Genomic DNA, 24506 nt, shown 5'->3' with positions numbered 1-24506 from the left:
GCCATTTTAGAGCTGGGGTGGAGATTTTCAAAGGCACAAAGGGCAGACAAGAGCCTGCTTTCCACTGAAAATCAATGGGAGTTGGGTGCCTAACTCATCTGTGCTTCTGAAAGATCTTCCTCAGGGATGATAAGTCCAGTTTTTTATTTTCTTTCCACCTATGTTTCAACAACCCCTTATATAAGTACTAGGAGAACTTTTTAGAGTAATTGAAATAAATCTAAACCACGACATCATTCGCTCACTTAGATACCTCTAGTACTGTAAAAAAAGACTCTTGAAATCCCTACTATTTTAAAAATGACCGAGTTAAGAGAAACTGACAATAAATTATCAGTTCTGGGCCCTACTCAAAGATTTCAGAATATCCCTCTGAAAAAGTCCCAGTAATTGTCTAACCCTGTTTCCTTTTATCAGCCAAATGAGCGGCAGCTGCTGGAACACATGTTCAATAGAAGCATGTTGGGTGACTGTCCTCTTTTGCAATCTGTGTTCTCGGGCCTGAGAATTGGAAATGTTGTTGGAAGCAGAGGATTTAGAATGAACAAAAATCCAACCCAACCCATGAGTGAGTTTTGGAGAAAACAGGCCAGCTCATGCTATTGTCCCTATTATATTAAAGCAGAGTTCATGCCATGCTTAGAAGAATACTAACTTTGCCACTATATGTGAGGGGGGAGCCTTGAAGCACTGCACGCTAAGCATCTAAACATTGTTTTCTTGGGCCAAATCCTGCCACTTGCTTGCGTGCCTATGGATCCCACGAGGTTTATGTCTATGGGTATGTCTACACTACAAAATTAGGTCGATTTTATAGAAGTTAATTTTTAGAAACTGATTTTATACAGTCGATTGTGTATGTCCACACTAAGCGCATTAAGTCGGCAGAGTGCATCCTCACTACTGTGGCTAGCATCAACTTACAGAGCGGTGTACTGTGGGCAGTCTCTGCTGCCCATTGGAATTCTGGGTTAAGCTCCAAACGCCTGATGGGGCAAAAACATTGTTACGGGTGGTTTTGGGTACATGTCATCAGGCCTCCCTCGGTGAAAGCAACAGCAGACAATCGTTTCGCGCCTTTTTTCCTGGGTTACCCATGCAGACGCCATACTACGGCAAGCATGGAGCCTGCTCAGCTCACTGTCACCGTACTTCTCCTGGGTGCTGCTGGCAGACGTGGGACTGCATTGCTACACAGCAGCAGCTCTTTGCCTTCGCAGCAGACAGTGCAGTAGGACTGATAGCTGTCGTACGTCTCCTGGATGCTCCTGGCAGACCTCGGTGAGGTCGACCAGGGGCACCCGGACGGACATGGCTATTCTCCTCTTAGAGCACCGAATGGGAGCCAGAAACTCCAGGTCATTCTCTTCTTTAAGTTTCATCTCATGGAGATTCAGTCCTGCCTGGAATATCTTGCGAGCTGGAGGCTTCTGCCTCCGGCTGCTCTCCCAGCTGGCAGCACTGCACGGTCGCACCTACCCCAGCCTACCCCTTGCTCCCACAGCTCATGAGGCCTAGACAGTAATAAGGAGCAGTTCAACTACAGGCTGAGCAAGTGCTGAATGGTGGTAGAATGTGCCTTTAAAAGCTCGCTGGTGCTGTTTGCTGACTAGGTCAGACCTCAGCGCAACCAACATTCCCATTGTTATTGTTGCTTGCTGTGCGCTCCACAATATCTGTGAGAATAAGGGGGAGACATTTAAGGCTGGGTGGGAGGTTGAGGCAAATCACCTGGAGTCCGATTTTGAGTAGCCAGACACCAGGGTGATTAGAAGAGCACAGCAAGGCACGCTGCACATCAGAGGGACTTTGAACAACAGTTTCATGACTGGCCAGGCTACCGTGTGACAGTTGTGTGTTTTTCTCCTTGATGCAAACCCTCCCCCTTTGTTGATTTTAATTCCCTGTAAGCCAACTACCCTCCCACCTTCGAAATAAAGTAAGTATTGTTTTGAAACCATGCATGCTTTCTTTATTAATTGAAAAAAATGAGATAATGGACAAGGTAGCCCGGGTGGGGTGGGGGAGGAGGGAAGGACAAGGTCATGTTGCGTATTGAAGCCACACTAAAAATCAAACTGTTTGAATGACAGCCTTCTGTTGCTTGAGCCATCCTCTGGAGTGGAGTGGCTGGGTGCCTGGAGCCTCCCCCCTGTGTTCTTGGGCGTCTGGGTGAGGAGGCTATGGAACATGGGGAGGAGGGTAGGTGGTTATACAGTGGATGCAGCTGGGGTCTGTGCTCTTGTTGACTTTCCTGCAGCTCCCACAGACACCTCATCATGTCTGTTTGCTCCCCCATTAGCCTCAGCATCGTGTCCTGCCTCTGCTCTTTACACTCACTTAATTCTTTCCTGGCCTCCGCCACTGAATGCCTCCATGCATTAAGCTGAGCCCTATCTGTGTGGGAGGACTGCATGAGCTTGGAAAACATGTCAGCGCGAGTGTGGTTTTTTTCGCTTTTCTAATCTGCGATAACCTCTGGGACGTTAATGATAGAGGAAGCATAGAAACATTCTACACTCTACGATTCTGGGGGGAGTGCATGGTCACCAGTGCTGCTGAGTTTGCCACGCTGACCAAACAGGAAATGAAATTCAAAAGTTCCCAGGGCTTTTCCTGTGTACCTGGCTAGTGCATCGGAGTTCAAAGTGCTGTCTAGAGTGGTCACAATGGAGCACTCTAGGATAGCTCCTGGAGACCAATACCATCAATTTGCATCTGCACTACCCCAAATTTGACCCAGCAAGGTCGATTTTAGCGCTACTCCCCTCGTCGGGGAGGAGTACAGAAATCGATTTTAAGAGCTCTTTAGGTCGACGGAATGGGGTTGGTTGTGTGGATGCAGTCATTTTTAAATCGACCTAACGTGGCTAAATTCGACCTAACCCCGTAGTGTAGACTAAGCCTTACTTGCAAAGAATTGCATAGCTACCTTACGGATCTGCATGATGGACTTCAATTTCCCTCAGGAATCTTTCTCTCTCCCTGTACAATCTCTCTCTATATTTCCAGTACGCTGTATGGCATAGGAGTAGGCAGCAGTACCAAGATTTTAAAGAATAAGGCCCAGATCCTCAAAGCTATTTAGGTGCATCCTTCCCTTTTATTTCAATAGGAGTTAGGTGCTTAAATACCTACCTTTGAGGATCTGTGGCCAAGAGCCTCAAGTTAGGCTATTTAAACCCACGTATAGGGTGTGTCTACATTGCAACCAGAGATGTGACTGCAGCACGTGTAGACATACCCAAGCTAGCTCTGATGAGCTAGCTCAAATAATAATGGCAGGAAAGCCACTGGAGTAAGTAACAGGGGTCCCAAGTGGGGTCGTACAGCCTGTGCTGTTGTGATTTCACTGCAATTGTTATTCAAGCTAGATCAAAGCTACCTCGGGTCTGTCTACATGTGCTCCAATTACACCTCTGACTGCAGTGTGGACGTATACCGTAATCACTTCTCTACATAGATGACCCTCACCCCCACAGTGGCTCAGCACCTCACGGTCATTCATGGATTTTCTCCTCACATTGCCCAGGTGAGGGAGGGAAGTATAAATAAACGACTTCAATCTATAGAGCAGCTGTGTATAGATAGAATCATATGGACTTAGATTGTAAGCTCTTTGCAGAAGGGACTGTCTCTTTGTTGTGTGTGTACAGCCCCTAGCACAATGGGGCCGTGACCCCTATGGCTCCTAGGTGCCGCGGCAATACAAATAATAAATCATCATCATCAAGTTTCAAACCCTAGAAGGAAGAGCTGCTTTGCTAAAAGGAAAGCTTCTCTTTGCAAATGGAGAAGAAAACTTTTGCGATCAATCGTTGTATTTTTCGTTATTGACCACATTTTCAATCCTGAGTTCCTCAAGTTTAGGGTCCTTGCCCAAGATTTTCAAAACTAGGAATCTAAAGACAGCTCCTAAATAGTTATTTCAAACTATTCCATGAGAGGTGCTGGGTGCACAGAGCTTTTGAAAATCAGGCCTATTACTTAGGTGCCAAGACACAGACTTAGAACTTAGCTTCAAGCATGGAAATATGAAGGTGTTGGCTCTGATAAGAAGAATACCAAACTGTACACACCACCCATTGCTTGATAAATCAGTATGAACTGCAGAGCATTCTTGTTTTCAGGAGTGGTCTTTGAAAGCATTCTTTGTCTGCTCATGGAGCAGTCGCAGCCGGCAGGCTAACAGACTATCCTGCTGCAACTAACCATGTCAGCCACAATTCAAAAATACGTGGATTTACTCAGGGCTGTTGCTGTGCACCCCACTGCAGAATGAGGTCTTATTTTAGGTCTTCGACCTGCTCTCTCTCTCTCTCTCTCAGTTGGAACAAGGATCAGGGCTGAGACACTGGTGCAGCTCATAATTATGTAGTTTACAGTGACACAGATGCCCTAACTTACCTGAGAAGAGAAGCCCCAATATGTGACAAAGAAGTTTGATGCTACTCATTCAGCCAGCTGAATATATTCTTTGCAGCCTAGTGTCTTTTGACATAGAGGCGGCCGGAGAGAGGGGGTGGGGGAGAGGAGACACACAAGATTCTTTATCTCTGGGGAACCAGCTGAATTCTCAGCGGTGATCAAGCTGCAGTAAGCCAACAACTGATTGTCTATTATCAAACATGTCATTCATGACCTGGTCATTTGTGATTAACACAATGTGGTGGCTAGTGGGTGTTTTAATCCTGACGTTTTAGAGAGGATTCTAACAGAGGGAAACTTGTGTAGGGAAAATACTGGACACTGACACTATATCACAATATCATCATGCCACAAATAACGTTTACACACACAATAATTTGCAGGGTAGCCAAAAAAGTGGACTGTGCACTTATCTCAGCCAAGATCTTGTGACGGCTTGTACTCCAGTGGCATCTCAAGGTGGTCCCAAATGAAATCAGGGACATGTTGCCCTGGGCATTGCACAACTAGTGAGAGACAATCCCTGCCCTGAAGAGTTTACAATCTAAATACACCAGCTTCACAATAGCCAATATCAGAGCAAACGGACAAAGCAATAAAGCTGCCAGATGCTGAGGGGAATAGTCTCTCAAGGGAAATAGAAGAAAGCTCCTGCACATGGGACATTTATAACTAGAGAGGATAAAAACCACTAGAAAATATACTGTAGAGAACAACTTTGCATAGATAGTGGGAAGGACTAAGGAGCCGATTTTCACTCCCAACCCACTGGATTTAGGAGCACAAGTCCCATTGATTTCAATAGGACTTGTGCTCCTAAATCCCTTACAGACTTTTGAAAAACTCCCCCTGAATGAACAAATGAGGCCTTCCCAACTCCACCGTGCGTGATTATCTCTGCACTAGGTAGAGCTGGTGGAGACTGGAGCGGAGCTGAAGTCAAGTAGCTGAGGTTAGATCCTGTGCTTAATGCTGATACCTTTATCGTGGAGGCAAACCTTGGCAAGGAATGAAATGCATCCACCCTAAATTAGAACGGAACTCACTGAACCTTGGCTGCTTCATGGTAATCTGCTCTCAGCCTAATTCCTTGCAATAACTAGCTGTTGGAATGGTTGTGACAGGGCACAATTCAGCAGTGATGATCAGTGTCATTACAGTTTTGTTTAGTCCCAAGGCGTTGTTTGTTTATTTTTAAGGAAAGGTCATTGCTGCGGTGGGCTGTTAAGATGAGAGATAGTCCAGGACCCTGGAGAGTGATTCCCTGGACTAGTTGCTGATGGCTGGAACAAAAAATTAAATTAAACCCAAAAAAAAAAAAAAAAAAGGAAAATCACAGGAACATCCTTGTGATGCTGTTCTAGTTTGAAATATTATTCCTGTGGCCAACTGATCTGAATGGGCAGCAAGGTGTTGTACTCATCAAATTGTGGCATAATAGAGCCCCGTTCAAAACCAATTTACACATATGGGCACTTAACACTGCAAAGGCCAGATTTGTAAAAGATTTTTTTCCCATGGAGAACACTGGACAATCCATCTCCCACCCTCTTCCCAGGGAACACTGGCAACTGCTGGTGGCTGTCCCCAGATGTACCAAAATTTTGATGTTATATATTTATGAAACTTCAGACATGCTGCGGTGACTGGAGATAATTAAACAAAGTACATGGGATGGAGATTTAACCATTCTTTGCCTTTTTTCTTCTTCATCTTTGTATACAATATTCCTCTTGCTACAATGTGCAAAGTCTCAGTCCTGCCAGATGCTGAGTGCTTTGGTTCTGATCCAGCAAGCACCGATTATCATTGTTATTGATTGTCTTATGGTAGCTGATAGCATCCCAGTCATTAACCAGGACCCCCGTGTCCTAAGCACTGTACAAACACAGAACAAAATCATTGACCCCGTCTCAAAGAGCTTACAATAAGCACACATGTAAATAAAGCCTGTGACCAGACCCAGCTAGAGCTGGGTGGGATACGACTTTCCCATCCTGTGAGAATTTTCAAGATTTCTACAAATGTTCCCATCCCACATGGGATGAAAAGTCAGAATCTGGAAAATTTTCATGAACTCATAATTTGGGAAAAAATAATCTGATTGGGTCAATTACAACATTTAGTTTTAGATAATTTTAAAATGTTTCTTTTTAAGTTTTGACTTTTCCTTTTTGATTACCTTTTCATAGTATAAATTATCAATGCTTTCTAAATGCAAAGTTATTTTGAGCTGAAAAAATGAAAAATTCCATTTTGAAAATGTCAAAATGGGACATTTCAGCAATTTCAAACATCTTAAAAAAGATTTTTTTCAAATCGGGAGGTGTGTTGAACCCGACCCTTTCAGTTTTGAAGAGTCAGCATTTTCCAACCGGTGCAGGGTTGGGGGAAGGGCATTTCATCAGTAAGTTCCCAACCAGCTGTAGTCCCAGTACTGTGTGAAGAACCTTGCCAGCATTTACACTTTTAGTTTCTTTTAGGCCTCGATCCAGCAAAGCAATTAGGCGCCATTAACGGGACTAAGCCAGGTGCTTAAAGTTATGCATGCGCTTAAGAGGTGTGAAAGCTATCAAGATTCTTTATTCTGCATCTCTGATAACTCCTCTCCGCCTATTCCCTCCTTCTGTGCGACTGTCCTCCTTGATAGGGGAGGGAGACGTGTACTTCAAAGAGTAGACCGTAAACACTCTGGAAATCTTGTTTCTCCAGCAGATCCACACCGAAGCACTGCCTGATTTATTAGTTTCCTCTTGTTTGTTATGAATGTTTTCTATTGCCCCTATTAGATGGTGACACTGGTTCTGTGGTAAATGAACTGACGTGTGAGGGTAATGATGACAAAGGGCTGATAATGGATGAAGACTCTATGTGTGTGTGGGGGGGGTGGGGTGTGCAACTGCGTGTCCTAGTTAGGTTGATCCAAGGACACCTTACACCTATCAATCAAAATGGTGACAGCAGCCAGGGAGATTTAATTGGAGATTCATTGAACCTTTAATGATGTGACAGAGAAAAATAAGGAGGCTAAAAAAGGCTTCTGGGCTTTTCTTTCCCGTTGTTTGGCCAATTCTCAGAAGGAGAAAGGAAAAGTGAGCTAGCCAGGGGGCACTGATGTCATTTTTTCTGTTTGAGGCAATCATGACACTTTGAAAATGAGCTCGGCGTTTGGAGAAATTTCTGTAGCACTGCTTTAGCCAGGAATGAAATTTGTCAAAGGCATTTTTAACTTGTGAGGCTGGCCAACCTGGTGCCAGTTCACAATCAGAGGTGATACACCTCGGTGGGGCATGACAATGGCCGCTTGCTCTACTGATGGGCTCCACAGCGGGCTTGTTTTACAGCTGGCCTTCCTTTGTCAGAGCTCGCCCCAGAAAACGTCTCTTCCTTCTAAGGTTGTTTCATGAACAGCAAAGATGGTTTGTTAAATCCTGAAATAATGAGACTGTTTTTGTTGTTTGAGTTTGTAAATTACCCGGCTTAGAGGTGGTGAATTACGTTAAATGTTACTGCTGCACTGAGGGCATTTTGGTGATTGTCTTTTTAAATGGTCCAGGTGCACATGGATAGGTGTCCTTTTTAGCAATTGCACAAATCTAGATCAATAATTTGTTGGTGTTGTTGATTATGGAAGTCCAATGTGGTAGGCACTCCCCACAGATGCCGGGAGTCTATTCATCTAGTCATCCATCTCTTGTTGAAAACTGCACTGTGCACTTTTTGTGCTGGGTTATTGTGTTTTCCGCCATGTTTGGGAAGTGCCTGGCACGTTTATAATGATTAGTTTCACCCTAATGGCCCACTTGTCATCTTAATAATGATTTCTGGTGTGAGGAAAATCCTGTCCATGCACGCTTGTGAGCTGGGCTCAGTCATGACCAGCTTTGGCCATGTTTTGCCTGAGTTTTGTTTAACAAGGTGTAGGGGATCTGTCCGGAGACTGCGGGCATCTCTGAAGGCTGCACTTCCAGGAGAGTCTGTCGGCCCAGCCTGGGTTCTCTCAAGGCCTCCCCTGGCGTTTCCCACGGAAAAGGTATTTTTCTGACAAGTTTGGAATGAAATTTTTTTGATCATCTCTAATCTCACATCTCTACCCTGAGTGAACCTCTGAGCAGTGTCTTGCAATCTGTATGCCAGAGTGCAAAGCGACGCAGCAATTACTCACGCATCTGTCCACAGCCCGCTGAAGTCTTTCCATTAACTTCAGTGAGGTTTGGAGCCAATCTTATCAGACTTAGCCTTTGCTGTGAATGGTAACAAATGAGACGAAGAAGCTGTGAATAATGCCCCTGGGGAAGTTAGGTGTTGAGTGTGGCTGGCTCATTAACCTGCATTTGGCCAGTCCAGGTTCTGGCTAGCCCGGCAGAATGATGGAAGAAAGCAGAAGAGAAAACATTCTTGCTGCTTTGTCTCCGCAGGGAGCTGAGAGAGGCTGATGCGACCCTAGGTGAATGTAGAGTGTATGATAGCACATGGCAGAAGCTTGAATTCAATAATCAGGGCCTTATCGCTCCATTTTTCAAGCTGGTGATGCTTGCAGATAATTAAACTGAATGGCAAGATGCTATGGCACTCTGACCTCCGAAGCATCAGCCTCCGTTAATAATAATGCGCCAGACACTGCAGGGTTTTAGCATCACATTAATGCAGATGGAGAAAGAAAAGGGGGATAAAACTGAAGGGACAAACCAAACCCCGTAGGGTCGCCTGTGTATTCTTTCATGCTGATCTAGCCCTTCATGCTCTTTGATTCTAATTATCCCCTTCTTTTCACAGGCAGCAAGATTTGTTTAATTGTGCCATGTGTAGAGGCAGTAATATGTGAAAAGGAGGGAGGGTGGATTTGGGTCTAGCTGGTTTTGCAGCTGCAGCTGGGGTTGTATGCATACCGTACAATCAGTACCAGCCTAGCATGTGACATGGACCCTGTAGCTAACTCCTAGGCTGTCCCTATAGAGTATTACCCTCCACCAGTAGGGCCAATGGAGGAAACCATCACCTTTCTATCAGAACTCAGAGCAGCCCTGAGCTTAGGGCAAGGTTTTCAAAACACCGAGCCCTGCCGTTAGACTCCTAAGTAGAGCTGGGTGAAATGTTTTAGTCGAATGTTTTATTTGCCGATAAATGCAGTTTGGGGGTGACTGACATGATTCATGAAATCTCGTCAAAGTCAGCCAGTAGTTTTGGCTGAATAAAAAATAAAAATGTGTTTTTTGAAAAAAATCCAAATGGTTTGTGTTGATTTTCTGGAAATGAAATGGTCTGACTTTAATTTCGAAATGCCACTTCATTTAGAAAGTTAGCGAGATCTGTTTAATTGGTTTTTAAAAAAAGGCTAAAACCCACCCCAACATGCAATGGAACAAAATGGAAAAAAACAGAAAATTTAAATGTCAGTTTGAAACAAAATGATTTTTGAAAATAAATTCTGGTCCCTCCACTGAATTGAAAGATCAATTATTGGCTTAGCTCTACTTCTGACTCCATGTTTAGGTACCTACATAATTGGCTTATTTTTTTTAAAGTGTGCTGAGCACCATGTGCCTCTCTTCCTCATCTGTGCATTGGGGATAATAGAATTATAGACTTTAAGGTCAGAAGGGACCATTATGATCATCTAGTCTGACCTCCTGCACAATGCAGGCCACAGAATCTCACCCACCAACTCCTGCGATAAACCTCTCACCTCTGTCTGAGCTACTGAAGTCCTCAAATCATGGTTTAAAGACTTCAAGGTGCAGAGAATCCTCTGGCAAGTGACCCGTGCCCCACGCTGCAGAGGAAGGCGAAAAACCCCCAGGGCCTCTGCCAATCTGCCCTGGGGGAAAATTCCTTCCTGACCCCAAATATGGTGATCCTGAGCATGTGGGCAAGACTCACCAGTAAATAATAGTATTTCCCTGGCTCACAAGGCTTCTCTGAGGCGCTCAGCTACTCCAGTGATGGGGGGGCAGGTAAGAACCTAGACAGAGAACACACTTGTGCATAAAAATGATAGCAGATTTAAGACTATAGCAAATATGGTAACTCATCATTCAGGGAAAGACATCAGAAGAAATATCCAAGTTTGAGAGAACATAATTGCATGTTGGTGGATCTGGGTCTGGTGGAGCCGTTTGTCTGGGTCCCGGAAAGGACTGGGTGTCCTTTGAGAAGGTAACACAGGATCTAAAGGACTCTTTGGACTGCTCATCCAACTGCAAATGAAAATGGACAGGTTTTTTTAGGACGGTTATGGGGCTAATTCAATATGTTGTGGTGGTACTGAGGTGTCATTGCAGAGGACAATTGTGTACGTCTGTGTGTCTGATTGAATAGGTGCTGGGGTTTTCAGTATTGCTCAAACCCTGCTCCTACTGAAGTCAGTGGGCATTTTGCCACCAAGTGCAATGGGATCAGAGGTATGGCAGTTGAAAATCCCACTCGGAATGTCTAAAGATGGTCTCATGCAGCAAAGAGCCCTCCATTCCGCCTTGTCTTCACTGGGCACTGCTTGCCCTCTGAACTTTCCATCACCAAGTTCTTTCTCACTGGCCACATGTCCTCTGCCTAGGCACTGCACACTTGTCACCTGTTTCTGGTGCTTGGGTGACCTCCAGCCCATCAAGGTCCATTACTCCCCTGCCACGCTAAGTCACAAACTTTGTTCTCTTGGCTTAGTTGTCTAATCTGTCCACTCCACTCTCTCCCCATCCCTTGATTCCTTTGCCCTCCATCCCACTGCAAAATCCACCCCCCGGCTCTAGCTCACCCACAAGAGCAGTTTCCTCTCCCCCACCAATGCCACTGAATGTATGTTCCCCAGCTCCAGCCTCTTTGATACCTGTCTCTGTCTATGCGATCACTGTTGCTGTCAGAATGAAAGCTGTGGAATCCTTTCCCTGTCCAATACCAGATGAAATTCTGTAGTTGATTCTCTGGTCCACTGCAGTGGCAGAAACCAGCCTTATGAAATTGGCCCCTGGAGAATTCCCTCTGCACTGGGGAAATCTCAGGGTTGCTGTGCTGCCATCACCCCGCTGCCCAGCACAAGGGACGTGGTACGGGAATAGAGGCATGACAGGAATGCCTCTGTGCTTTGGCAATCCCTGGTTGTAGGAATAGCTCCTGGGGGGCCAAGGGCAGCTGGGCAAAAGTCAGAGTGGCCAGAAGTTGGCTCAGACTCCAATACCAGCTAGTCCCGGGGCGAGGAGAACAAAAGCCATGTTTGCCCTGTCTCCCACACCAGTCCTGTGGCAAGCAGAACTTGATGGGCTAGACACTCTGGGCTCTATTCCCTATCCTGCCCAGCTAGCCCATTGTGTATGGTGTCTGGCTGTCTGGAGTGGCTCATGAAAGTGGGTTAGGGTGACCATATGTCCTGATTTTATTGGGACCATCCCCATATTGGGGCTACCTATTACCCCCATTTCCTCCATGCCAATTTTTCACACTTGCTATCTGGTCACCCTAACTTGGGTGCCAGGCTCTGGGCAGACTGTTCCAAACCAGGGCACAAACCCCAAACTGGTTGGGAGTTCGAAATTAGGTTTCACCAACCAAGCATCAAATGTCACCTCCTCTGGTACTATAACATGGAGTCATAGGCAGTCCCCTTGGGCACTCCTGTCTATCTTGCCTCCCAGGCAAGCCTGTCTTTGTGATAGATTGTCCCTTATACAAAATATCACAATATTCACATTACTCCCAGTCCCAAAGGACCAGTCACTTACCCCAGGCCAATTGTACCTCTGATCACACACCAAAGACAACACTTGTAACCAATCCTTTAATAAACTAACTAAAGATTTATTAATTAAGTAAGGAAACGAGAGTTATTTTCAAGGTTAAAGCAGGTAAACATACACACACAAATGAGTTACAGTCTTAAGTTCCAAAAAGGAATCGAAGCTGCTGTATCGTGCAAACTATATACGTCCTTTAGGGCTACCCCAACCCAAGCAGCTTGGGGATCCCTTGCTTATGCTTAGAAATGTTGCCTTCTCCAAATTCTAAGCAGCAGAGTGATGAAAGCCAAATATTCTCTCTTTGATGCATCAAATGGCTATGGGTCTGGTCTTGAAATGCCTAGTTGTTTGATGGACAGATAGCCCATCTCAGAATCAAGCAGAATTTCCTGTGAGGGAGTCTGGAGAGGAGGAACTGGAGTAATTTGCAAGGTGTCTAGAAGATCAACGGTTTCACCTGTAGGGAAAGGCAGTAGAACATATGTACCCTGCTTTCTTAGTACTAGCACCGGGAACATTATTCTCTCTGGCTGAGTTTACAAAGCCGGCTAGGGGATCTGGACACTCATTTTCCATTGATTTGAATGGGAATTGTGCATCCCCGTTCCCCTAAGCAGCTTTGAAAATCGCAGTCTATACGTGCCGCTTACGCAGCAGTCAGTCCACTCAGTTTACCAGGTGGGAAATCTGCAGGCCAGCGTGATCCCTTGGGGATTTGTGAGTCTTGAGCACTCCCTGCAGGAAGTGAATGGAAACTCACCCTACTTCCGTAGTCAGCTTTGGTCTCTGACAGCAGCCTAAGGGAGAAACATGTGACAAGTCTGCTGATAGATCAATGGGATGTGTGTGCAGATTAGTGAGGGGATCTGGGATATGGCCTTGAAGTCTCACTGTTTGTTGTTGGTGCTGTCTCTCCTGGAAGAAACCCGTATATTATTAATCCAGCTGCCTTGAGAACAGCTGCAAGTCTAGGTTGACCTGGTATACTGGCCTATACCTACGTTGTCTCTTATTGTTCTTTGAAAGGACTGCCAAGTATCCTAGACCAGTGCTAAATGTAGACATCGCTAAGGAATGGCTGTTGTGGGTGTGACTCCCCTGGATGTTATCTAACCCCCCACAGTGGATTAGAATTGTGCATTTGATCTACACCCTCTCCGTGCCCCTCTTAAATTCCTTCCCTTTGTTTGATTTGCAACCCTAGGCATTGGCAGCCTGTTGTCTCATGTTTAGCATCGTAATCTAAGGGTATGTCTACATTGCAATGTAAGCCCAGGGGTCGAACTCAGGCTGAAGCCTAACCCCCCTTCCATCAACACACAAATCATGCTAACCCAGGGCTTGGACCCAGGGTTCCAGGACCCCACAGGGGTGGAGGGTCTGAGCCTGAGTCAAGCTGGGACCCAGGGTTCAAGCTCTATTGCTTTGCAGTGTAAATGCAGCCCCACTGGACTCATGCTGTGGAAGCCTGGCAAAAGTATCCCACGGGCTGACTTTCTTTGTCTTCTGGATGGTCAAGTTTGATGGACAGTCAAGTTTTCCCACTTTACATCATGAATAAGAGGCTAGCATGGCCATGTTTGGGGAGGGTGCTAGGAAGTCTGGGGTATAGGTGGTTGGGCCCACATAATGCCGTGTAGATGCTGGAGTCGCAGGTTGGGACCCGGAGTTCAACAGTTCCTAACCTGGGGTTACAAATGCGTGTAGACACTCAAACACTAGGTTAACAAAGCCATGGTCTGCTAACTGGAGTTCTTCTACACTGCAACGTAGACGTACCCTGATTGGGTCTTTGTTTGCATCTGGCCTGGGTTGGATTTCTGAGTGGATGTTTTGGGGAAGACAGGGTGGCTCCTATGTGTTGGACCCTGTCGGCAAGCCACTGATGGGCAATTTCTGCAACCGGTTATATTCACCCCAGTGACTGAGCTTAGCAGAAGATCATGATGCAGACTCAGTTTTAGGCCATGCCCATTGTGTGCAATATGTTTAGTACAGTTTAGGTGGCTCATGGGTGCATATTTGAAATTTGCTTCTGCCTCGTATATGAAGACTCAATACACAGCTGCAACTCACTGAGGGCTTGATTTTTAAAAAGGGGCCCCACCCAGCCTCCTTTGGTGTGCACAGAACTTGGCGTCCTGGGACAGTGCAGCTTACGCAACACCTTTGCACATGGTGTGTCGTTTGGCACCATATAGCTGTAAGTCCATTTGCCTCAATGGGCCTGGGGTGTAATTTCTATATTAGTCCTTAAACAGTCCTCATGAAAATGTGTGTGCACACAAGCACACCTGCTCACACACAGGCTCACCGACATCAAGGCACATGCCAAAAGGATGTCGTCTCCTTGCAGATCAAGTACCACCCAGACCAATCTCTAGCTAGGTCCTTGAGAAGGTCTGGTTGGGTGTTCAGTCTGTGTCGCTCTTATCCCATCACTGTAGCTTTTGGTAACCCTTAGCGGCATACCAAATAGAGGATAACAAATAGAGTCTGCTTCTGGAAAATGAACTGGTCCGGAAAGCTAGCTGTGAATGTGTGTGTGTTAATTTTAGAGCTGGACTCAGACCAAACTCCAGATCCTAACAGCCCCTGCTGATCTCTGCAAACTTCAGCTAGGTGACAGTCCTATTCAGGCTTTGGTGCTTAGCCCCCATCTCTGTTTAATGTGATATCTATCTGGGAACACCAAAGAGAGAACATCTATTAAACAATAAAATAGACCTATTGTGATGTATTTTCAACTGCTTTGGGGGAATTCTACAAAATTAAGTATCAGAATTGTTTTTCTTATTGGCAACTATTGATCTCTGGCGGTGCCAGTCTCTCTCATTAACACTTTTATTACCTCGTCAATCACAGCCCAACCTGCGCTAACCAGGGGCTAAAAGGATTTACGGTTAATAACAAAATTGTCTGGTGCTTCAGAACAATAAAACCAGCTGAAACCATTGGGAGGAAGGGAGGAATTGGCAGGGATTTGAATAGCGTTTCAGGACAGAGGCCACAATTTAAAGTAAAAACATGAGAAGGAGCCGGTTCACCAGCTGGTGCAAATTGCTGTAGCAGCCCTGAAGTTGACAGAGCCATACTGATTTACACCAGCTAAGGATCTGACCCAAAGACTCTCCTCTGAGACCATTTGGTGAGGAAAGAGCCATTTTTTATGGGTACATTTCTCTCTGTTCCTTGTCTGTGTCCAGCTCAACATGGGTCTCTTCTTTCCTTTGGAACGTTCCCAACCGTGGTTTTCTTTGCGAACGTTTGAAACATTTGGGACTGGATTTTCCAAAGACCTCCGCTCTCAGTTAGCAGACTCCACCCTACAGCACCCCCTGTTCTCAGTGGGGCTGCTGGGGGCTGAACCCTTTTTTGAAACCCAGGCCAAGCTGGATTTCATCACCCCTTTCTAGGAAAAAATGTGGTCCGTTCTCTCTCTCACCTACACCACTGATTGCATTGTTGCTAATAACGACAACATCCTGTGTGGGCATCTACTGAATCTGTGTAGTGTCCAGTTTTTTTTTTTAACATTAGCAATCAGTCAATATATATGGGCCAGATCCTCCTTTGGTGTTAATTGGACTCGCTGTGGTCCACAAAAGTTGTGTGGGAGAGCAAGCCAAGGAGAAAGACTATTATTAGCATTATTTGTAATGCAATAGCACCTAGGAGCCCCAGTCGTGGAACTGGACCCTGTTGCGCTAGGCGCTGTACAAATGTAGAAACAAAAAGATGGTCCTTGCCCCAAATTGCTTACAATCAATGAGGCTAAATTGATTTCCAGCGTATTTGCTTTGCTGAATCCCTGTACTCTGTCTCCTCCACCCTTGACTCTTTCCCACTGCAAAATCTCTCTCCCCAGCCCTGGCTTACACTCAACATCTGCTTTCTTCAATCCTGGTCCAGTGTTGCTAGATGTCTTTGGAGAAAGTCCTGTGTCCAGGCAAACTTCCTCGCTGCAGTTCCTTCTCTCCTCTTTCGCTGAAGTCAGTGGGAACAGCAGGGTGCTCAGCACCTTTGAAAGTCAGTCGTCTCGCTTAAAGCCATATTTAGGCACCTACGAGACTAATTTTAGGCCTCCATGTTTGCAAATCCTGGCCAAGCGTTAAATACCTTGCCAAAGTGTGGCCGCCTGTGAGTTACTGTGGCGACGGCGAATGGGGTAGTTGCAATCATGCATAAGAGCTGTAACAAAGCAGGGTTCACCTTGTTACACAGAAAAACAAGGAAGCAGCAGCAAATTAGATTGTGAACCTGCTGCTTGTGTCCTTCCCCCCCACCAGACTCAACTTTCCATTTCCTCTTGCAAGCATCCAAAGTGGTAAATTTTCAGAGGCTTGGTGCATGGAATGACATGGGCATAATCCTGTTTCCTTCTTAATGGGATTTGTCTGTGTCAGTCCTCGAGCAAGTGCTTTGCAGAAGGTACCCTTTAAAATAACAGCGGGACACAGCACTCCCGCAAAGTGTCTCTGGCAATGCCTAAGCCTTATCCCCACCACGAATGAGTATGAAATGGGCATCGCATCACTACTTCTGCTGACATGGTACCATAACCAGCCACTTCACACCGGATAGCACATCTCATTTGCTACAGACCGCGCTCCACTCAATCTGAATTTCTATAAAACTATCTGCAGTAATCATTCCTAGCTCTTATAAGGTGCTTTTCAGGGCTGGCCTTACCATGAGGCGAATGGAAGTGGCCGCCTCAGCTGCCAGACTGGGGGCGGGCGGGGGGGCACCACTGGGACCCAGAGTGTAGAAAATGGTGTCTGCTGCTGGGGCATCTGTATTCTCTCTGCTCGAGATGCACAGAGATGGGGGAGTGCTGTGCTGGAGGAAGGAGGGCACAAGAGACATAACAGGCAGTCAGGAGAAAAGGTGAAAGGGAATAACAGAAAGCAGCAGGAGCTGCAGGGAGAGAGAGGAGGAGGAGCCTCTTAAGGACCTTTCTAGCACCCCCAGGAACTTGGACTGATAACACCAGCTCCTCAGGGAGCTTCCTCTTTCCTGCTGCTTCCCTGAACCCACTTGAGGAGAACAGGCAGTCAACTGAAGTAGTAGGAGCCAGTTAGGCCCTTAAGACGCTGATACCTTCCCTCACTCGGGCCCTGCTACCAGCCTGCTTATTTGTCCCCTTCAACTGAGTGTTGAGAGCCACTGTAGCTGGCACAGAACAGCGGTCATGAGTGAAAGAAGAAAACACCCCTCTGGGGCAGCATTCAGAAAAAGCAAGCAAGCAAAGGAAGCTTTTCTATCTAAGCAGGAAGGAGCTCTCCTGAGATACATAGACACAAATGTTCCCGGTGAGCCTTCCGGCCCCAGTGAGGATGTGAGTGGTGAGGAGATGCCTGATCTTCCAGTTAGTCGGAGTGCAGGTGACCTGGCAGCTACTGCAGCATCCATATCTCCATCTCAAATGGATGTAACCATGCACATTCCTGAAGAAAAGTGCAGATCAGAGAAGAGTGTGGTGGAGGCGCAAGAAACAGCTGCTGCTGAGTTTAGTTCCTTAAGTCTAGATGATCCAGGACTGTGGACCCACTTAAGCAGTAGCCTGAGGGGACTTCCTTGTACTGCACGGGCCAAAGCAAGTGAAAAACTTCATGTTCCCCAAAGACAATGAAAATAGAAGTTTCCATCCAACACGTTACTGATGTGAAATCCCCAATGGTGGCAAAGTGGAGAGGCCATGCCTTTTGTACTCAAAAACCCAGAATGCTACATACTGTTTTTGTTGCAAACTCTTCCAGTCTAATGTTCCAGCCACATTGGGTTCTACAGGAACAAAGGACTGGAAAAATCTGGCTAGAAATCTGGCATGCCATGAGAAGGCAGCAAATCACCAGAGAGCATTCCATAGGTGGAAAGTGATTGAGATGAGACTAAGGTTAAAGGCCATCATAGATGATCAGCATCAAGAGAAGATTGCATCAGAGTCTCTTTACTGGCAAAATGTTCTGAAAAGGCTTGTTGCCATTGTGAGAATGCTGGCTATCCAAAACCTAGCACTGCGTGGCACTTCAGATCAGCTGCATGTGCCAAACAATGGAAACTTCCTTAAAATTGTGGAGCTGATGGCTGAGTTTGATGCTGTACTCCAGGAGCATCTAAGAAGAGTCACCACCCAAGAAATGCACACACACCACTACCTTGGAAAAACAATTTGAAATGAGATCATACAGTTACTGGCAACAAAAGTCAATTAGAAGATTGTGGCAGAACTGAAGTCAGCAAGATATTACTCTGTTATTCTGGGCTGCACACCTTACATTGGCCATACGGAACAAATGACTTATAATGGTGCATTTTGTAACAACAACAGAACCCAGTGAAAATGTCCCTGCAGTGGTGACGGTCAGAGAGCATTTTCTAGAATTTACTGACATTGATGATACTACAGGAGCTGGTATGACAAACGTGCTCCTTAAAAAGCTGGAAGATACGGGAATTGCGATAGCTGACATGAGGGGTCCGGGCTACGATAATGGTGCCAACATGAGAGGAAAGAACAGAGCAGTGCAGACACGGATCCGAAGAGTTAAACCCTCGAGCTTTTTTTGTCCCATGCACTTCTCATTCACTGAACTTGGTGGTCCGTGATGCAGCATCAGCTTCTAGTGAGGCTGCTAAATTTTTTAATGAAATTCAAAGCATCTATGTATTTTTCTCTGCATCAACTCATCGATGGCAAATTTTGAAGCAACATCCGGGAACATCCTCTCTGACACTGAAACTACTGAGTGCCACACGATGGGAAAGTCGAGTAGAGGTGATAAAGCCTATCAAACACCAAATTGGGAAGATAGATGATGCCATAGTTGCCATTATGGAGGATAATGCTATGACAGGAACTGTTCATGGGAGAACAGTGGCAGAGGGAAATGGAATCACCAGAAACATACGTAACTTCAAATTTCTGTGTGGGTTTATGTTGTGGCATGACATACTGTTTGAAATAAATGTTGTAAGCAAGAGACTACAAGGTGTTGACCTTGATCTATCTGGAGCAATGGAACAACTGGACAAAGCAAAGTCATACCTCCAGTCTTACCGGTCAGATGAGGAATTTCAAAATATTCTGAAGAGTGCACAGAAGTTGGCAGAGGAACTTCACACTGAAGCTATTTTCCCACCCATTCAAGAATACAAGAGTCACCGAAGAAGACGACATTTTGATTACGAGGCACGGGATAATCCCATAAGAGACCCCAAACAGCAATTCAAAGTTGAATTCTTTAACCAGGTGCTAGATTATGCAATACAGTCAGTTGAAGAACATTTCATGCAACTCAAGGAACACAGCAGTATATTTGGGATGTTGTATGATATTCCAAAACTCCTCACTATACCTGAAGAAGACCTACACCAGCGATGCAGGGCACTTGAGACAGTGTTGACACATGATGACATGCGCGATATTGATGCGAGTGATGTAGGTGATGAACTGAAAGCCCTTTCAAGATACATATCAGCAGGATCAACTCCAAAGGCTGTTCTGGACTATATGTGCACAAATAAGCTGACCACCCTCTTTCCAAATGCTTTTGTTGCTCTGAGCAGACTTCTAACACTTCCTGTAACCATTGCCAGTGGAGAACGTAGCTTCTCCAAGCTGAAGTTAATAAAACCACATCTACGCTCCACAATGACACGAGAGGCTGGTCGGCTTTGCAACCATCTCAATAGAGCATGAGCTGGCCCAGACTGTGGATCTTCAGCAGGAAGCAGTTCAAATCTTTGAAACCAAGAAGGCATGGAAAGCACCACTTTGATTATTCAAACAGATAAAAATGCCCGTGTTTACTATGCAGACAAGAAAAGTTACATTTGCTGTTTAGGTGTTTGAAAGTTAAATGTTACTTAAAATTTTTGAACAAGGCATTTTAAGTTGTTAGTTCTCCTTTATTGGGGTAGGTAGCAGAGCAGTACTATGAGAGGAGTAGAACAGGAAGAAGGCAGAATTGAGACCTTTCAAAGTTTTGGCCCAAGCGAAGGGGAATGGGGGAGTCTTTTGAGCTCCCCGCCTCAGGTGCCAAAATTTTGTGGGCTGGCCCTGGCGCTTTTCATCAGTACATCTCAAAGCATTTTGCAAAAGAGGTCCGTACCATTATGCCCATTTTACAGAAGTGGAGACCGAGACACGGCGATGGGAAGGGACTTGTCCAACATCACCCAGCAGCAGATCCAAAACTGGAACCCAGGTTTTCTGAATCTCAGTTCAGTGTGTGAGCTGATAGGCCACCCAATAGCTTACCGATCGTTGATTGCTCTGCACATTTTTTCCCCTCGCATCTGGTTACAGTTCACAGGCACAGGTTTTTGGGCCAAGATATTCAGAAGTAGGAGCCTCAAGTTAATTTTCCAGTGTCTGATTTTCTGAAGGGCTCAGCACCCACAATTGGGGCCAGATTTTCAAAAGACCATTGCTTTCATTTAGGCACCTAAATAAGGTGACTGAATTTTCAGAAGTGCTCAGCACCCAGCAACAGCTCTCGTTCTCAAAATCTGGCCACTTCATTTGGGGGCCCAGCTGGGAGCGGAGCTCTTTTGAATCCTTATTTAGGCTCCTTAATAAGGCCCTTAAATCCTTATTTAGGCTCCTAAATTTTCAGAAGTGCTGAGTTCTCCGTGAAGTCAGTGGCAGTTGCTGTGTATTCAGCATTTTTGAAAATCAGAGCACTTTTTCAGGTGCCTAATTACTGACTTAGGGTAAAATTTTCAAAAGCACTTATGTAGCTTTGGAGCCTAAGTACCATTGACTTTCAGTGAGTTTTAGCGACCCAAGAGCCCGATTTTTAATGGTATTTAGGTGCTTACTTCCCATTGATTACTGACATTGTCACTTTTGAAAACGGGAGTTAGGCACTCAGATGTTACCTTTAAGAGCCTATTTTTTAAGATGTTGGTGTCACTCAAGATCTTTGCCATTTTTCATTAGCTTGAAAGTCACCTACAGCACTTTTGAAAAGCAAGGCAGATAGTACAAGTAAAGAAGCAGTTGACGTGAGGCACATGATGGGTAAAGACAGCTATTAAAATCATGACGGACTAAATATAACAACTCTTCTGTGCTAGTTTCCTGTAATTTGCATGTGGAATTAGCATCTCATTAATATCTTATTAGGGACACTGAAAAACTAATGACAAAACAAGCCCAGCGTGGGTGGAGGGGGACGGCTGGGGAGCAAACTGAATACGAGAGAGTTCTTTCTTGTGTGATTAAATGAAAACTCCACCATATTCCATCTGTCAACTTAGATGGTTCCCATCATTGAGGTATCTGAGGGCTTTGCAGTCACTAGTGGATTTATCTTCACAGCACCCCTGGGAGGGTGGGAAGTGTCTTCGTCAGCTACCCGGTTATCATCCCATTCAGGCTCAGCCACCACCAGAATTATGACCATCTAGCTGGCTATCTTTGCAGGAAGTGCACCATCTTGTTGTTTGATGTTCCTCACTACATTGTTGGCAGCAGAGACCTTGTGCCATTTTGAAAATGACACTTTATTTCATCGATAGCCTGTGGAAATTCTGCTGTCGAGGTTTTCTTTCCCCTTTAACAGGCTGTCTTTGCTAGCGATTGTGGTCACGAGACCTGACCATAGCATTTGCTGTAAGACTAAAGGTCTTAGCCCTCAGTGTCCTGGCCAAAGTCCAGTTCTAATGGCTACCTGAGCTGCCTACTTCAATTTGCCATGTATTCTCAGTTAGATAAGGCATTCTTCTTTACTTCCTCTGCTAAACTGCCTTGTAGTATTGCTGGGTCCTGTTCAAAAGCTGCTGCATTCCACGCCGTTTCCTGCTTGTGTCTACCTGCCACACACAGTTTGTGTCAATCTATTTTAGGGCTTGTCTATGCAAACAATTTGTTCGTGCCAAGCTGGGATGTGAGTCTACCCTGCACTGGCCTCCCGCGGACTAACAGTCTGTGTGGACCCTGCTGACCTGCACTAACAATTTGTTAGTGCCCTTTGGTCTAGTCCTGTTTCAAAGAGTAGATCGGAGCGCTCTAACAAACTGTTAATGCTCTTCGGCAGAGTCCACAGGGACAATTAGTCCCCAGCAGGCTAATCACACCTCAGCTTTTGCTGTGAACTCACTGTTTTAGACAAGCCCCTACGTACTTATATGGCCCCCATTATCATTGCCTATGAGCATCTCATAGTCTTTAATGTGTTTAGCCTCGCACTACCCCGGTGCGGTAGGGAAGTGCATTTATCCCCATTGTACAGATGGTAAAGTGAGGCAGAGGGAGAGACTGTTGCCCAGATCCTTAGCGGTATTTAGGTGCCTAATCCTGAATTCAGCGGGAGTTCAGCATCTAGGGCTAGATTCACAAAGGGCCATAGGCGTACGCTCAGCATCACAGCGCCTACCTTTTAGGTGTCTAGAAAATCCGACGCTGTGATTCAGAGGGCCGGAGGTGGACGCCTTAGGCTCCCGTATAGTGCCTGGGCAGGGACAGGTGCCCAAGATTGCACTTCATAAAAGCCAGCATGCTAGCCCCAATGGGTGATGCAGAGGACAGGCTGGTGCACTAAGCCCCACTCCTCTCTCGGAGATAGGCACCTAAGTCCTGGCTCGAGGCAGCACCTTGCTCGACTAGTGATTCTCAGCTGTGAGCCCTCTTTGGAGTGAGGCACCTAAGGTGGTTTCTGCAGGAAGTGTGGTTGGGGGGGGGAGGAGAAAGGAAATGGAGGAGCTCCCGCATAACTTTTAGCCCCGTGGTTAGGGTGTTCACCTGGAATGCGGGAGACCCCTGGTTCATGTCCCCACACCACCTGGTGAGGAGAAGGGATTGGAACAGGTATCTCCTGCTTCTTAGGTGAGTTTCCTAGCCACTGGGCTATGGGATGTTCTGCTACAGGGCTCCCTCACGCTTTCCTGTTGAAGGTGTTCCACTGTAGCTAAATATCCAGAGTCACTGGAGCAGGGTGACTGGCTCTCACCTGCGTGTGCGCACCAGCCATGCTCATGCTTGTGAGCTCTCTCTTGTCCATTCGCACAGGCTTCCCTTTTCTTCCTGTCCAGCTCTCTGGTTCCTGAGGCCTTGAACACTTCCTCTACATCTCCTAGTAATTTGCTTTCCCTCCCCTGTTTCCTGGGTGTAATGATAGCACTTTTTTGAGCTAGAAATGTATAAGCAGAGACAGGGTGGGCTCCACCCTGACATCTGGTGGTGAGGTGTGGCAAGTTGTGGAAAAGAACTTCAGGGGCTGATCTCATTTGCATAGGCACACCCACCCCGCCTAGAATGAGGCCATAACTGCCCAAATGGTCACTTTGGCTGCTGTGGGATCCCCAGTGTCTCTGTTATTGGGGCGGGAAGAATAAATTGTTAGTACCCTGATTATGGGAACTGTGCTTGGAACTGTACTTGGCCTTTTTGTACTTGGCCTGTTTGTTACCATCAACTGAGTAGCACTCGCTAGGTAAGGGACATGGGTTCCAAAACTCTTTGAATTGAGAGAGACTTGAGACAGGTATTAGTGCCTGGTGGTGTAGGCCCCTTTGTGAGGGCCTGAAGCACCAATTGCACCTCTGTCTCTCGCCACTGTGGAATGTCAGAGCTAATTTTGGGTCTATTAAGAGTTTTGTTACTGGTACTGTGCTGAATTCACTTCAGCCTTATGGTGCACCAGCACTAAGGCTCCCACTACTATGAGCTGAAATCACTGAGAGCTGAAATCACTGAGCACTGTGTCAAGTAGTGGGGAGCCGGAAGATCTAGCGTGCAGCGGAGCTATTCGTGAGACGGTGGGGTGAGCAGAGCCGGTCGTGAGACAGTGGTGTGTTCGTGAGACGGCGAGCTGAGCGGAGCCGGTCGCGAGACGGCGGTGTGTTCGTGAGACGGCGAGCTGAGCGGAGCCGGTCGCGAGACGGCGGTGTGGTCGTGAGACGGCGAGCTGAGCGGAGCCGGTCGCGAGACGGCGGTGTGGTCGTGAGACGGCGAGCTGAGCGGAGCCGGTCGCGAGACGGCGGTGTGTTCGTGAGACGGCGAGCTGAGCGGAGCCGGTCGCGAGACGGCGGTGTGTTCGTGAGACGGCGAGCTGAGCGGAGCCGGTCGCGAGACGGCGGTGTGTTCGTGAGACGGCGGGGTGAGCAGAGCGGAGCCGGTCGCGAGACGGCGGTGTGTTCGTGAGACGGCGGGGTGAGCAGAGCGGAGCCGGTCGCGAGACGGCGGTGTGGTCGTGAGACGGCGAGCTGAGCGGAGCCGGTCGCGAGACGGCGGTGTGGTCGTGAGACGGCGAGCTGAGCGGAGCCGGTCGCGAGACGGCGGTGTGGTCGTGAGACGGCGAGCTGAGCGGAGCCGGTCGCGAGACGGCGGTGTGGTCGTGG

This window comes from Lepidochelys kempii, chromosome 4 (genome assembly GCF_965140265.1).
Source record: "Lepidochelys kempii isolate rLepKem1 chromosome 4, rLepKem1.hap2, whole genome shotgun sequence".
Taxonomy (NCBI): Eukaryota; Metazoa; Chordata; order Testudines; family Cheloniidae; genus Lepidochelys; species Lepidochelys kempii.
The sequence above is the reverse complement of the archived record's forward strand: the minus strand, read 5'-3'. Positions refer to the sequence as shown.